General features: G+C 41.4%; 1 pseudogene; it reads left to right on the top strand.

The window, feature by feature from the left end:
• The first annotated feature begins 372 nt into the window (after nucleotides 1-372).
• On the top strand, nucleotides 373-11565 carry LOC112261453 (annotated as a pseudogene).
• The last annotated feature ends 5020 nt before the right edge of the window (nucleotides 11566-16585 follow it).

Genomic DNA, 16585 nt, shown 5'->3' with positions numbered 1-16585 from the left:
ACAATGAAGAAAGGAAGAGTGATACAGAGCTCCCCGTAGATCTCCAGCACACCCACATTAGACTGGCTGAGTCCCCCCATTCTGTAGAGCCCTGAATCTTACACCAAGAAAGCCATGGTGGAACATCAGAGACCACCCTCCGACTACAGCCCGGAAGAATGTAGCCCGGTCAGGGGACTGAGCCCCAGCAGAAGCCAAGAGATAAACACTTTATCACAGGGGCCATGTAGCGTCAACCCAGCAGAATCCGAGGTCTCCTATGCCGAATTATACTCAAGCACCCCTTCACCGACTCCCCCAAAGACCCCACAAGCCCCCGCCCGAACCCCAACTTGTGTCAAATATCATTCCAACGGTCCACCTCCTCTTCCTCCGTTGGCCGGAGTTAGATGACCCTAACTCTTACCCATGGGCAACCCAGGGGGGACGGCAGGAGGCTGGGCTCTGGGACCGGGGCCAGGGGGAATGGGAGTGTTGAGTCTCCGGAAGAAGGAGGGCACAGCGAAACACCTCCTGCTTATGTATCCTTTGGAATTTCAGCGCAGGGTGCTGAGCAGGCAGAGGAGTGGGACTCTGCGTCTGAGAGAGATCTCCCCAGTCCCAGCAGACACAGGGTGAGGCACGCACGTAAGTAGCCACCCTCCTCCTCCCTCCACCCCCTCATTCATTTACTGTAGATCGAGTACCAAATCTGTGCAACTCAAAACTATGTGGTAATTTTCTCTGTGTTGCATTTGGCTTAAAATTAAATAAAACAATGTGAAAATTTGAAAAGAAAAGGCATGTCAAATATAATTGGCTTGTTGTCAATTAAATCATGTTATTTGTATTGTAAAGGAACTACTGTTATTGCTGCTACAAAGTACAGTGACGTTTATAAAGCAAAATAGATAATGATGCAATGTTTGAATTTGGACTAAAGGGCATGACTGCTGGGATGTGTGCTTATTGGAAGTGGGCTCTCCTGTGCATTTAATAGTCTGAGTGGATCATAATAAAATACGACCATCCATACCTCTGATGAGACTGGCAGAAGGGAATTTGACGGACACCACCATGTGTCATCCTGGCTTGACACCCGATCCCTTTTCAAACCATTAGCCTTGACTGTGTAATGGAAAGTTAGCTCCTCACTTTTCTTGCCTCAGAGACCCCCCTAAATTAGCTCTAAAATGAGACTAGTGCTTTTATTGCATCTTGCAATGTGGACCTAAAAATAAAAGTATACAGTTGCAGTCTGCAGGTCCAGGCGATACTGAAATTAAAGCACATTAAAAGTAGCTGTCCGACTTTGGTGAATGTTTACCCTCATTGGATTTGCTGTCAATGTATGTTATATGCACAAAGCAAACAGTTTGTTGCAAAGACCATGCAAACTCTATATTTATTATTATATTTGACTTTTTAAATGGGGTCAGTTGTTTTGATAAATATTATTTAAATGAACACAAAGTGTCATTATGTGTTTATACATTGTTATTCTTTTTAGTTTAATCCTCCAAGTAAAGCCTCAACTATATCAAATGCAATAAATAATTCGAGTTCATTCAGTCTACAACACTGGCAGATGACAATAACAGAAAAACATGGATAAATCAGATTGACCAAACATAAATTATTTGAAGAGTTAAAGGAGAAGTATTTTAAAATATAATGTTAGATGGTTCCTCATCCTGAAAGTAGTCTATAGCCCAGGAAAAAAACATTAATCCATGGTTCGGTTTTCTTTAAACGTCAGCTAACTTTAGCCACCGCTAGCTGAAAACAATGAGTGATGGGGGCATGTGGTGCATGTTAAAATACTGGATCACCTTTAAGTAACTTTAAACCAAATAACTATGTTGATTAAAGTTGATTTGGCTGTGAACATTTTAACAGGCACTGCATGCATGCTCCCATTACTTCCATAGATTTTTAGTTATTGTATAGTATAATACTAAACATCCCTTTTAACATTTAAAGTATTAACAACGTAGGAGTACAGTAAGTAACATATTATTTTAATGTAAAGATGAAAGTTGTAATATTAACAGGTTGTGTCTGTTGTCTAATGTTGCAAATCCTAATATGTAAATTGGATATATCTGTCGGCAAAAATACATATATTAACATCCTCTAGTGGACACTAAAAACTTTACAGCTCTTCGGATAAAATAAAATAAATTCTAAATGTCAACGGACTAAAATCGAACTTAAAAAGTATCATATTTCTATTATTTGTATTAGTTTTTTACTTATAATATGACTATTTAAAAGTATTACTAGACTGCACAGGGTCTTTATATAAGCCACGGGTAATTGGCTAGGTAGCTATAATGGGTTTTTCTTCAACTGTGTAGTCAGTTTACATGACATCCATCACATCAATAGACAACAGTGTTCTGTAGACCTTAGGGTGGAAGCTTCAAGTAAATTGAAGGGTTTGCTATAATACAATACGAGCCATTTGTCAGGAGCCATCGTGACAAGATAATAAATAGGTCTGGAATTAAACTTCAAATCTCTGGCTCTCTATTTTTTCCTTTATTTTGGAGTTAAGTCTAAATATTATGAAGAAAAAAGTTATTCTAAAATATTGGCCATTAATGTTTGAATGATTTGTAATACATAATGAAATAATGGAGCTCGTTGTTTGGAAAGTGACTTCCAAAGTTGTCTGTCTCCAAGCCTTCTATATATAATGTAGTAAACTAAGGTACTGTACATGATAAATTCCTTTCCTCATGAATCATGTAGGCTGTCATGATATTAGCATGATATTCATAAACACTAACTGTTTTGCAGAAGGGCAAAGGATGATATGTGAACCATACTAATTCAATTAAATTCAAGACAAAAAAGGCTAGATTTACCATAGGTGCTGAGATCATCAAGTCAGAAGCAACTAAGTTGAATAGATATTTCTATTCGATATCCATTATATTCTGCAGCTAACCCCATGTACAATGTATTCGGAAATAATCAGACCCCCTCACTTTGTTACGTTACAGCCTTATTATAAAATGTATTAAATTGTTATTTTTCCTCATCAATCTACACACAATCCACCATAATGACAAAGTGAAAACAGGTTTTTAGACATTTTTGCAAATGTATTAAAAATTAAAAATAAAAATATCTTATTTACATAACTATTCAGACCCTTTGCTGTTTCCATTGATCATCCTTGAGATGTTTCTACAACTTGATTGGAGTCCAACAGTGGTAAATTGATTGGACATGATTTGGAAAGGCACGCACCTGTCTATATAAGGTCCCAAAGTTGACAGTGCATGTCAGAGCAAAAACCTAGACATGAGGTCGAAAGAATTGTCCATAGAGCTCCGAGACAGGATTGTGTCGAGGAACAGATCGGGGGGAGGGTACCAAAAAATGTCTGCAGCATTGAAGGTCCCCAAGAAAACAGTGACCTCCATCATTCTTAAATGGAAGAAGTTTGGAACCACAAAGACTTTTCCTAGACCTGGCCGCACAGCCAAACTGAACAATCAGGGGAGAAGGGCCTTGGTCAGGGAGGTGACCAAGAACCCGATGGTCACTCTGACAGAGCTCCTCTGTGGAGATGGGAGAACCTTCATGAAGGACAACCATCTCTGCAGCTCTGCCAGACGGGTGCCACTCCCAAGTAAAAGGTACATGAAAGCCTGCTTGGAGTTTGCCAAAAGGCACCTAAAGGACTTACAGAGCTTGAGAGGATCTGCAGAGAAGAAAGTGTGCCAAGCTTGTAGCATTATACCTAAGAAGACTCAAGGCTGTAATTACTGCCAAAGGTGCTTCAACAAAGTACAGAGTAAAGGGTCTGAATATATATTTAAATGTGATATTCAGTATTTTATTTTTAATAGATTTGCAAAAATGTCTAAAACACAGTTTTTGCTTTGTCGTTATGGGGTGTTATGTGAATAAGGCTGTAACGTAACAAAATGTGGAAAAAGTGAAGGGGTCTGAATACATTGTACTCTAACTTAAATGGAATGTACTCTAACTTAAATGGCAATTGAGAAAGCTACACCCTAAAAGTAATGGGTTGATGACATTCTCAGGACACAGATCATTTGAAATGGGTAGACAGTGCTCTTGTAATGTCCTTTATGTGGGGTACTTCATGTGATACCTCCTGACATTGCATATGCATCATTCTGAGGTAGCAAAAAATAATAGTTTATGTATTTACATTGCATTGATAAAATCTCTCTCTTTTTATCTCTGTCCTCTCTCCTCATATCTCCCCTCCAGGGCCCAGACAGAGCAAGAGCCAGTCAGACAGGCAGGTGAAGGAAGCCAAGTCGAAAAGCATTGCTTTGCTGTTGACCGATTCACCAAATCCCAGAAACAGAGGGGTGTTGATGTTCAAGAAACAGCGGCAAAGGGTTAAGAATTATACACTTGTCAGCTACGGGACAGGTCAGCACCAGTTTGACGACAAAAGCGACGAAGACATAGAAAGTGAAGACGGCAAAACGGTCAGGTTTACTTTGACCACTAATGATTATTCAGAACTTGAAGAAGACCACTCAATGAATGTACAAGAACGAGACGTCAATTTAAACTAGGAGAACCTTGGAATAGCCAACATATTTCAGCACCTGGAAGAGATGGAGCGACTGCCAGAGACAAGAGGCAAGGGCGTGGCAATGTTTGCGCAGCGCCGCCAGAGGATGGATGAGATTGCCTTAGAGCATGAGGAAATGAGGTGCAAAGGCTTACCAGGCGAAGGTATTGTAGAGCTTGAAGACACAGAACTGCACAAGTCTTACAAAATGGATGAAACTTACGTGCAATCCAATCATGCTCATGGCAATCAACAACTGCAGTGCAAAGAAAACCAACAGGAGGTGGAACAATGTGCTCACATGATGAACAGAATGCCCAACCACATATCTAGTGCCATACCAAAGCCTCTTGTGCCCAACAGAACAGCAAAGCCCTTCTTGGGATCCCAAAACAGAGTGCCTATCCCATTCTGTCCTCTTAGTGGTGTCACTAGTCCAGTGAAGCACCATGAACTCAAATTCAAGGTATCAGTCCCTATACACACAGTTCCAGAGGTCTGGTCCCCAACTGGGGACTTCATAGCATCGCGTGATGAACGCATATCTGTACCAGCAATCAAGACTGGCATCCTACTAGACTCAAAAAGAAGAGGTGCTAATAGAGCATCCTCTGATCAAGCATCCAATGCCTATATTCACAACAGAGGGGAAAGAAGATCATACGTTGAGTCAGGAGAAGAGGAAGACTACTTTAGTCTTGGTGCTGAGGCATGCAACTTTATGCAACCCCGAACAGTCAAGCACAAGTATCCCCCACCTGTTGCACCAAAACCTAGCATCAACCCAGCCTGTCCACCATGGCTGAAGGAGAGTTCTTCAAATGTGCTACTTCACCCGGCAAGGAATCCAATCCCAACATCTTTCCCAAGTCCAGTGGGGGCTCCTCCTCAGCAATACTTCAAACAACAAGACTGGCTTTTGCCTCAGCAAATGGTGAACCCCCGTGAACCACCCCAAACTCAGGCACGACCGCAGCCACCAATGAGCACCGGGGCACCAGCCAACTCAACATCACCCTCTCAACTTCAGCCAACCATGAATAGCTGGAGTCCACAGCCATCGCGGCCCCCAGTGAGTATTCAGGCCCCGAACCCAAATCACATGGCACCTCGCCAACCCACAGTCTCAAAGAATAAGTCCCCAAATCCTTCGGTGGAATCTTGCCCACCCCAACAAGAGATCTCTTACAGCCACGCAGCCAAGGCACCGTCTACATCTCCAATGGGTCACGTCTCTGAGGGCCATGTTAGTCCATCCATAAATGGTCCAACTCTGAGGGGAAGAGGTGCCGAAATCTTTGCCAAGAGGAAGACCCGTATGGAGAAATATGTGGTGGACGCCGAAACAGTTCAGGCCAACAAAGCAAAGTCTCCTTCCCCCACCACCTCCCTTCCAGGTGCTTGGAGATACTCATCCAACGTCCGAGCCCCATCTCCTTTGTCATACAATCCCCGTCATGCTCCTTGCTGTCCCCCTGCAGGAGCTGAGCAGCCACCTTCGACAAGTCCAAAAATCAAGCCAAAGACCAAGGCGAAAACAAAACCACCACCCCACAAGCACCTGGATGCCCTAGATGTCTTGAAACATCAGCCTTACCAGCTGGACTCATCACTCTTTAGATATAACGTAGGCACTGAGGCTCAAGGCCTTAGCCCTAGCCTCAAAATGGCTCCCATCCCAACCCCTGAGTCAAACCCACCATTGAGCCCTAAACCTGCCCCTGTTGTCAGCCCTAGACCTGCCTTTGGCATTTCTCTTTACCCTGCCCATGATCTTCCCCCAGCAAACCAACCATGCAAGCCCATAGCTCCTGCTAAGTCTACTAGATTGGTGAGTGTCCTATACCCTCTCAGCTGTCAATCTACACAGTCAAGTGAACCACTCCCATTTAGCAAGCAACTGTACTGGAAGCATAATGCTTCACCTGCTCTGCATGATATCCCCAAAAAAGCTACCCAAGCTCCAAGCACCCACTGCCCTATACCCACAAGCACTCCCCATCAGCTATCTCTCAGTGTCCACTCAGAATCGATGTCTTCTATACCCTTTCATGCTGATGTCCTCTCTAGAGGTACTATTCAAATGGCTCCTCGGCCTACATTTTCTGCCAAAAAGCAAGCGGTAACAACCAAACAGTGGAGGCATGTCATTCTGCAACATTAGTCCCAACCCACTGCCCCATTTTGATGTTGCAGAAGATGCAGAGATTATACACTATTTCTTACCATTTCTAAAGCACCATTTATTTAAAATGGTTTAAATTAAATTAGATGTGTCCTGCCAAGTATTTCAAATAATATACTTATTTTTGGTAATATCTCTGCATTGTTGCGGTGTCAAACTATCACTCTATATCTTCTTACTTTCTACTATACATACGGTAGTATGCAAACCTATCACAAAACATTTTACATGACAACTTAGAACAATAAAACTAAACAAGTAATTCAATATTTAAAGAATATACATTGTGCATGACAGGTCAACAAGGGAAACCAATGAATGCATTTTCATTATGTTCCTCTCTCTAGCTTTACACATTTTTTTTACAAATTGCAGAACATTTAGATTTATAGTAAATTAACATGAGAAAACAAATGCCTCTGTCTTTGTCTTATGGAAGTCATTTTCCAGACCAACAACCTGTGTTATACCAGTGCTTTTAAGCAGATAAAATATGTCAGTAGGTATCACTGCGTATGGTTGTTATCATTAATTGGCCACTCTGCCACCCTGCCTCGATCTACCTCTTTTGCTTGAGTTAACGCCCCACTTCAACTTCATAATGCTATCTGTTTGCTTCATAGCTTGTAAAACAATTAAATTAGAGACTAGCTGTACATGAGTGTTTCAGAATGAGAAACTATTGAGAATGAGAGAATATTGTAGGTGTTGTTAATGAAGCTGTGAATGAAGCTAATGTTACCTACTGCTAATACCAATGTAGTGTTTGCCAATGAAGCTAGTTAGCAAATTTTGCTAGCTATTGATACACAGTTTAGCTAGTCAGGGTAGCTGCTATATTGTTGTCTGCAGCGCTAGATCATTAGTGAAGATAAAGATACTAGCAGGGGATACCCATTAGGCGTAAGAGGAAGAATTCAACAAAAAAGCCCCTTCCTTGGCAGAAGTTTTGGTCCCACTAGGGATACGTCGTGTTGAGTATTCTCAGGAAATTGTGATCAGTTGTGTTGTGCAGCTGAAAAGAGGAAACATTTCTAGTTTGTCTATGGTGCCTTGCCTCGCCTTTTTTTTGTGTAAATTAATTTATGTATAGGGTAGCCTGTATTCACCAGTGGTGTCATGACCACATGACACCACCATTATCATTATTGCAACAGTAATGTTCATACCCATAGGAAATGTTAAACAGTGTGGGTAGGTTGGATGCTAGTCAAAATGTATGCAAAATGATAGCAATGATAGTGCCTAACATAAAAACAGGGGGGTTTGTTCATACTTTTATGATGACTATGATTAGAAGAGATATAATAATAGGCACTATATTTGGATGCAGACCTCTTACAATTCCTTCAGTCTCATTCCAAACTATATTTAATAGTGTGATACAGCTCAAAGCTTTTCCTAGTTGTGTTTTTAAAGCCCCCACTACATCTTTGTGTTGTTGACAATGTGGAATTTTGTATTTTATTGTCAATTATGGCCAGTCACTTAGTGGTTTTTATCAACATATTCAGTTTAACACTTAATCAAACATGTTTTATGTTCAGGTTAATTGATATATATGTTACAAATAATCCTTTTGTAATTTCCAATCAGATTGCTGACTTGACCTTTTCTGTCCTTTGTTATGTTTATTGTTCCTCTTTTATGTGTTCCATTGTATATTGCACGTTTCGTAGCACAATCTTGCTATTAAATATCTCCCTTTCCCTGTGTATGTTTTCATATTTCATTACTACTGCATGGACTCTTGCAATGTTTTCTTTTATGAATGCATCACGCTTGAATTATTGTACCACACACTCATATTGTAATACCTCTTATATTTTAATGTTGCTTATTTATTTGCTAATGTTGCCAATTCATGGTACCTTAAGCAATATCTGGTTAAAAACAGTCATGATAAAACGATGATTTCCTCATTGTGTATAATGCAGGTCAGTTCATATTTTCTACTTTACAGCAAATTAAACTATATTTGAGTCCTTTCCACCTGTTTAAGACACTTTTGTAGGTTTATGTTTTCAATGACTTGTTAAGGCAATGTGTTACTAAGGCAATGTGTTACTGTCCACTAAACAGGTATTTGCTGAAACCCAAAGTTTGCATGGAGACCTGCTATGAGCAAAGGGCTCACCGTTTCCAAATATAGCTCAGACTCACCATCTTTAAAACATGCTATCCCTTTCGAAAAGTTAGCTCTGCTAAGCAGAGACCCGATAAGATCAACCCCTGCCAAAGGTAAGTGCTGAAAACAAACCCTCTTCCCAGCCATTGGTCTTAATTAGCCAAGGGGACTCGTTTATTTTAAGGAGAAACGACCCCATTACGTCACCCAGCTATGTTTGGAACATGAACACTGAACAAAATGTGCAGTGATAATGCATCATCAGGTTTGAGGGCCTGTTCACTACTGTAATTATTTATAGGCATTCATCTCCAGGCCACAATGCTACTGTATGAGAGAGTGATATGACTTCTATGTTGTGAAAAAAATAGCAATAATCATGGGGAAAGGTCATGGATGGTGATGAACACCCAGTTGAGTAGAATTGGCCTGTGTCCATATGAAGAGATTGAAAGTGGATATCCTGCTCTTTCACGGGAGGCAATGCTCTCTGACACTTGTGTGTGTGTGTGTGTGTGTGTGTGTGTGTGTGTGTGTGTGTGTGTGTGTGTGTGTGTGTGTGTGTGTGTGTGTGTGTGTGTGTGTGTGTGTGTGTGTGTGTGTGTGTGTGTGTGTGTGTGTGTGTGTGTGTGTGCGTGTGTGCGTGCGTGCGCATTTGTGTATGCGTTTTATTGGACCGCAAAATGAATCACCTTACTGCACTGGATGAGGAATCTTCTCTCCTTTCTGCTCAAGCATTCCAGGCCAAAGCAAGTTGTATAGAACTACTGTTGGTTCGAAACAGAGGGATAAAGTGTCATGAACACATTTATTTAGTGCCTCATTAATACATGTGCATTACATTACTTTTGGTATTTTATATTTCGACCCTGAGCCCCAGTATGTACAGTATGCTTTATAATAGCAGACTCACGTCAATCAAGTACAATGTCCTTTTCTCCCAGGGTCTTGGCAGAAGCTACTCTCTGTCCCTACCCAGACGGATGTGCTCCATGTCCTACATGCCCTCACAGTCATCTATGTCCCCTGTGACCACCCCTGTGTTCCATCCATCTCTCGGGAGACAGAACTCCTGGCAGGAAAAAGTCACCCTCAAGCCCCCCAGCCCTTGGGAGGCTGCCTCCCGGAGCCCCCTGGGTCTGGTGGACGATGCCTTCCGATTCCAGAACTTCCCTCAGTCCATCTCCACTAACGTCAACTCCGCCGCCAACCAACGATCTCTCCCGGAACCTCCGGACGAACGGAAGCGCAAGGTGTCATTGGACGCCCCCAGTGTCAGTGGTGGTTACTATCATGCTCCACCCCCAGCAATGCATACTAGGTCTATGAGTTTGACCTCTGCCCCTGTTTACGGGCCTCCCTTCAGACAGGCCCAGCCTCTGTGGTCATGGGTGAGTGCTACCGTTGGACATATGGGTCGAGGCCCAGGCCACCCATGTCAGTCCCTCTACGCTACCTTGCCACGCACAACTATGAGAAGGTAATCTCGCACAGCTATCTGTACATCCTCAGCTAGATGACATAAACAAAAAAACACTGCACTGCAAAAAAACACTGTAAGAACAAACGTAGAAAATGTAATTGGATGTATATATGTAATCAATAGGGCCAGCATATTATAATTAACAATTGAATCAATGTAGTGTTTCCTTTTTTTAAGAGGGGTTTAGTGTCATGAACGCAATAACAGTGTTAATGTAGTTGTTGCAATATTGCAAACGGACGTGGCAGTTTCACCACTATGGATTCTAGCTTTAAAGGTTTTCATTTCTGAAAAAAGGTACTGTCCTGTGGCTACAGGGGGCAAATAATTAGTATCTCATTCTCTACTATAATTCTGATCAGTGAAGTGCATTCACACACATTTATAATATGTTCTAATGTATGTTCCATTGGATGTTCTGTACCAGAAAAGTTCAAAGTCAAAACAAGTTTTATGCATTTGTAGAAATGGATACATGATAGGCCTATTATTTATTTGCATGTGTTGTACATTGATTTACCTCTAAAAGTAAGAGGTGTGCAAGGTGATGAGTAGGAAAATGACAGATGGCCAGGAAAGGAAAGTTAGATGTGTTGAACCTATATGAACCTTACATGTTTTATTTTCCACATAGTATGAAAACTAAATTGAAAAATATATTGAGTACTGTAACAGTATGTGATGTAAGCGGTAACATCTAAAATAGAAATACAGTGAATTGGATTTCAAATGTATTGCTAGGGTTCCTTGATGGTTTGTGTAATATGCACAATAGCATGTGTAGCAGGTTAGATAGCAAGTACCAAGTACACATGCTGATGAAAACAATCAATATTCATGTTCACGTTCAGACAATCCCTTATGTTACTATGAAAATTAAAGGAAACTTAGAAATGTCTTAAAATAATCATTCAAATGTCTGATTTTATTGTTGAAATATATAAAATGAACAGTGTTTTTATTCATATAATTCAGTCAGTTTGCAAAACATAGTCACACACTATATTCAAGACCACGCCATTGAAGAGGTTGAAGTTTCTGTGATTGGTTTGGCACTTCTGTGAAAGGCATGTGAAATGTGTTACACTTTCATATAATATGGACTGTGAATGTGTTGAAGATATTGTAACTTTTATCATTTGATTGTGTTGTTAATTTGTTGCAGCACTGAAGATAAATATTGCACTCTTCCAATAAAAGGTTCACGTTGTCGAGTACGCCGTGCCTCTGACGTTTTATTTAATGAACATGTATGTAAGATATGCAGGATTTGTGAAATGTTTCTTACATATTGGACTTTTTTTTATCCATTCAAAATGTTTGGTATGCTGAATTCGTTGAGAAACAAACAATTGCTGAATACCAATAACACATACATTAATATATTAGATACATGTATAGAAATGGAGTGGAATGTGGAGAGTTAGTAGAGAGAGTACTTTTATAAAGTTTACACTCCACTGCAGCTAAATTGTTTGTTTTGCTAACATGTCAGGTTATTGCTTTGACATCTGTCACAAAGCATTGTTCAGGGGCAGAACGACAGATTTTTACCTTGTCAGCTCGGGATTCAATCTTGCAACCTTACAGTTAACTAGTCCAATACTCTAACCACCTGCTTTACATTGCACTCCACGTGCTGCCTGCCTGTTACACGAATGCAGTATGAAGCCAAGGTAAGTTGCTAGCTAGCATTAAACTTATCTTAGAAAAACCATCAATCAATCAATCATAATCACTAGTTAACTACACATGGTTGATGATATTACTAGTTTATCTAGCATGTCCTGCATTGCATATAATCGATGCGGTGCGCATTCGTGGAAAAAGGACTGTCATTGCTCCAACGTGTACCTAACCATAAACATCAAAGCCTTTCTTAAAATCAATACACAGAAGTATATATTTTTAAACCTGCATATTTAGCTTAAAGAAATCCAGGTTAGCAGGCAATATTGACCAGGTGAAATTGTGTCACATCTCTTGTGTTCATTGCACGCAGAGTCAGGGTATATGCGATAATAATAAACGTTTTGTTTTCAAAATGATCGTTTCCGGATTCGACCATATTAATGACCAAAGGCTCGTATTTCTGTGTGTTATTATGTTATAGTTAAGTCTATGATTTGATATTTGATAGAGCAGTCTGACTGAGCGGTGGTAGGCAGCAGCAGGCTCATAAGCATTCATTCAAACAGCACTTCTGTGCGTTTTGCCAGCAGCTCTTCGCTGTGCTTCAAGCATTGAGCTGTTTATGACTTCAAGCCTATCAACCCCTGAGATTAGGCTGGTGTAACCGATGTGAAATGGCTAGTTAGTAAGCGGGGTGCGCGCTAACAGCGTTTCAAACGTCACTCGCTCTGAGACTTGGAGTAGTTGTTCCCCTTGCTCTGCATTGGTAACGCTGCTTCGAGGGTGGATGTTGTCGATGTGTTCCTGGTTCGAGCCCAGGTAGGGGCGAGGAGAGGGACGGAAGCTATATTGTTACACTGGCAATACTAAAGTGCCTATAAGAATAGTCAAAGGTATATGAAATACAAATGGAGAGAGAAATAGTCCTATAAATACTATATTAACTGCAACCTAAAACCTCTTATCTTGGAATATTGAAGTCTCATGTTAAAAGGAACCACCAGCTTTCATATGTTCTCATGTTCTGAGCAAGGAACTTAAATGTTAGCTTTTTTACATGGCACTTATTGCACTTCTACTTTCTTCTCCAACACTTTGTTTTTGCATTATTTAAACCAAATTGAAAATGTTTCATTATTTATTTTATTTTAAATGGATTTTTATTGTTCACTCAGTATTGTTGTAATTGTAATTATTACAAATACATTTTAAAAATCGTCCAATTAATCGGTATCGGCTTTTTTTGGTCCTACAATAATCAGTATCTGTATCGGCGTTGAAGAATCATAATCGGTCAACCTCTAATCCTGACAGCAGTTATCTTAGAAGCCCCATGAACATACAGTCATTTCTGTAACATTACTCCCGCTAAGTTGTTTGCTTGGTTGCTACAATACAGTGTTAAAAATAGGTTTCTATACAGTGGCAATTTTAGCATGTAAATCTTGGTGGGGGAAACTCCCCAATTTTTTTTAGATGCATGCCAGCAAAGCCACTACACAACACAACACTAAACAATACATGAATTGCACTCTAATGTGACAAATGGTCTACACAAACCTTTAGGACCTACATAAAGCTGTCCCGGTAGCAGAGCTTTCTTTTCAACAGCTTGGAGTGAATCGTTACAACCGCTACACCTGGCTATCAGCGGAGCCTTGTCTGGCAGCAAAACAGTTCATTCAGCCTCATTTGCTGCCTTTTAAAAAAACATAGCTGATATGGCTGACATGCTTCAACAAATGTGGTTTCTACTGCCAATTGAGATGTTAAAACTATGGCATAAGGCATTGGGAGATTTAGGTATAGGCGACATGGGTTTAGGTATAAGTGCCTGCCTAGCTGTTTAGGTATAAGAGCCCACACAAAATAATTTGGGATGGTGAAGTTTGTGCGATCAGTTTTCTATCACTCATTTGCACGTCATGTCAATGATATCATGTCATCGTGTGGGACTGTGGGTCAATTAAACTTGTCGGAGTGGGTGCCCTGATTCTAGTTGGTGAGCTAGGCAGGCTACTGCCTGGGAAGGTCTCCCACTCAGAAGTATGAGATGGGGAGGGGGGCAGGGGGGTAGGTTGACCTCAGGTCTCCCCACTGGAAGCCCGAGGTAGGGGGAGCGGGGGAATCTATCTTTGTACAATACTAACTTTGTACAGTACTAATGCAATTAGTAAAATAAGCCACACTACGAAATGCTACCAAATTAACCACAATTCTTTCATAATACTGTTGCATTTGTTTCTGTTTTGTGAGAAATCATTAATGATAATATAAAAACCAGTATCCCCAAGGTGAATTGGTTTAGTCTTGACTCTTGGTTCACAGTGTTGGGGGATGGGTAATGTATTTGTTTCTATTTGTCTTTGTTACTTCTTTTTTAAATTTATGAGTCTTATTTTTGCATATATTTTTATATTTACAGTGGGGCAAAAAAAGTATTTAGTCAGCCACCAATTGTGCAAGTTCTTCCACTTAAAAAGATGAGAGAGGTCTGTCATGTTCATCATAGGTACACGTCAACTATGAGACAAAATGAGAAGAAAAAAATCCAGAAAATCACATTGTAGGATTTTTAATGAATTTATTTGCAAATTATGGTGGAAAATAAGTATTTGGTCAATAACAAAAGTTTATCTCAATACTTTGTTATATACCCTTTGTTGGAAATGACAGAGGTCAAACGTTTTCTGTAAGTCTTCACAAGGTTTTCACACACTGTTGCTGGTATTTTGGCCCATTCCTCCATGCAGATCTCCTCTAGAGCAGTGTTGTTTTGGGGCAACACAGACTTTCAACTCCCTCCAAAGATTTTCTATGGGGTTGAGATCTGGAGACTGGCTAGGCCACTCCAGGACCTTGAAATGCATCTTAAGAAGCCACTCCTTCGTGGCATCCCATGTTTCTTCCGCGCGCCGGAACCAGTCATCCACGGCAGGAGCCTCGGTCTCACTCTGATGCCAAGGAGCCAGAACCGGCTGATACCCCAATACACACTGGAAGGGAGAAAGGTTAGTGGAGGAGTGGCAGAGCGAGTTCTGGGCCATCTCTGCCCGGTGCACAAACGCTGCCCACTCCCCCGGCCGGTCCTGGCAAAAACCCCTCAGAAACCTACCCACATCCTGGTTAACTCTTTCCACCTGGGGTGAAAACCTGAGGTAAGGCTGACCGAGACCCCCAGACGTTCCATGAACGCCTTCCAGACCCTTGACGTAAACTGGGGACCCCGATCAGACACTCTATCCTCAGGCACCCCGTTGTGCTGGAAGACGTGTGTAAACAAATCAAATCAAATTGTATTTGTCACATACACATGGTTAGCAGATGTTAATGCGAGTGTAGCGAAATGCTTGTGCTTCTAGTTCCGACAATGCAGTAATAACCAACAAGTAATTTAGCTAACAATTCCAAAACTACTACCTTATAGACACAAGTGTAAGGGGATAAAGAATATGTACATAAAGATATATGAATGAGTGATGGTACAGAGCGGCATAGGCAAGATACAGTAGATGGTATTGAGTACATCATATACATATGAGATGAGTATGTAAACAAAGTGGCATAGTTAAAGTGGCTAGTGATACATGTATTACATAAAGATGCAGTAGATGATATAGAGTACAGTATATATGTATACATATGAGATGAATAATGTAAGGTATGTAAACATTATATTAGGTAGCATTGTTTAAAGTGGCTAGTGATATATTTTACATCATTTCCCATCAATTCCCATTATTAAAGTGGCTGGAGTTGAGTCAATGTGTTGGCAGCAGCCACTCAATGTTAGTGGTGGCTGTTTAACAGTCTGATGGCCTTGACATAGAAGCTGTTTTTCAGTCTCTCGGTCCCAGCTTTGATGCACCTGTACTCACCTCGCCTTCTGGATGATAGCGGGGTGAACAGGCAGTGGCTCGGGTGGTTGTTGTCCTTGATGATCTTTATGGCCTTCCTGTGACATCGGGTGGTGTAGGTGTCCTGGAGGGCAGGTAGTTTGCCCCCGGTGATGCATTGTGCAGACCTCACTACCCTCTGGAGAGCCTTACGGTTGTGGGCGGAGCAGTTGCCGTACCAGGCGGTGATACAGCCTGACAGGATGCTCTCAATTGTGCATCTGTAGAATTTGCGAGTGCTCTTGGTGACAAGCCAAATTTCTTCAGCCTCCTGAGGTTGAAGAGGCGCTGCTGCGCCTTCTTCACGATGCTGTCTGTGTGGGTGGACCAATTCAGTTTGTCAGGGCCTGTTTGTAGGGCCGTAGGGAGACCGGGCAAAGGGAGGAGATGACAGGACTTAGAAAAACAATCCACAATGACCACGATCGTGGTGTTACCCTGTGAAGGTTGAAGATCGGTTAGGAATCCACCGACAGGTGCGACCGCGGCCGTTGTGGAACGGATAAGGGTTGTAACTTACCTCTGGGCAGGTGTCTAGGAGCTTTGCACTGGGCACAGCCCGAGCAGGAGGAAACATAAACCCTCATGTCCTTAGCTAAAATGGGCCACCACTACTTCCCACTAAGACAGCGCACCGTCCGACCGATCCCAGGATGACCAGAGGAGGGTGACGTGTGGGCCCAATAGATCAGCCGGTCGCGGACAGCAG

This window comes from Oncorhynchus tshawytscha, linkage group LG11, assembly GCF_018296145.1.
Source record: "Oncorhynchus tshawytscha isolate Ot180627B linkage group LG11, Otsh_v2.0, whole genome shotgun sequence".
Classification (NCBI taxonomy): Eukaryota; Metazoa; Chordata; class Actinopteri; order Salmoniformes; family Salmonidae; genus Oncorhynchus; species Oncorhynchus tshawytscha.
This window is presented reverse-complemented; position numbering and strand designations above follow the sequence as displayed.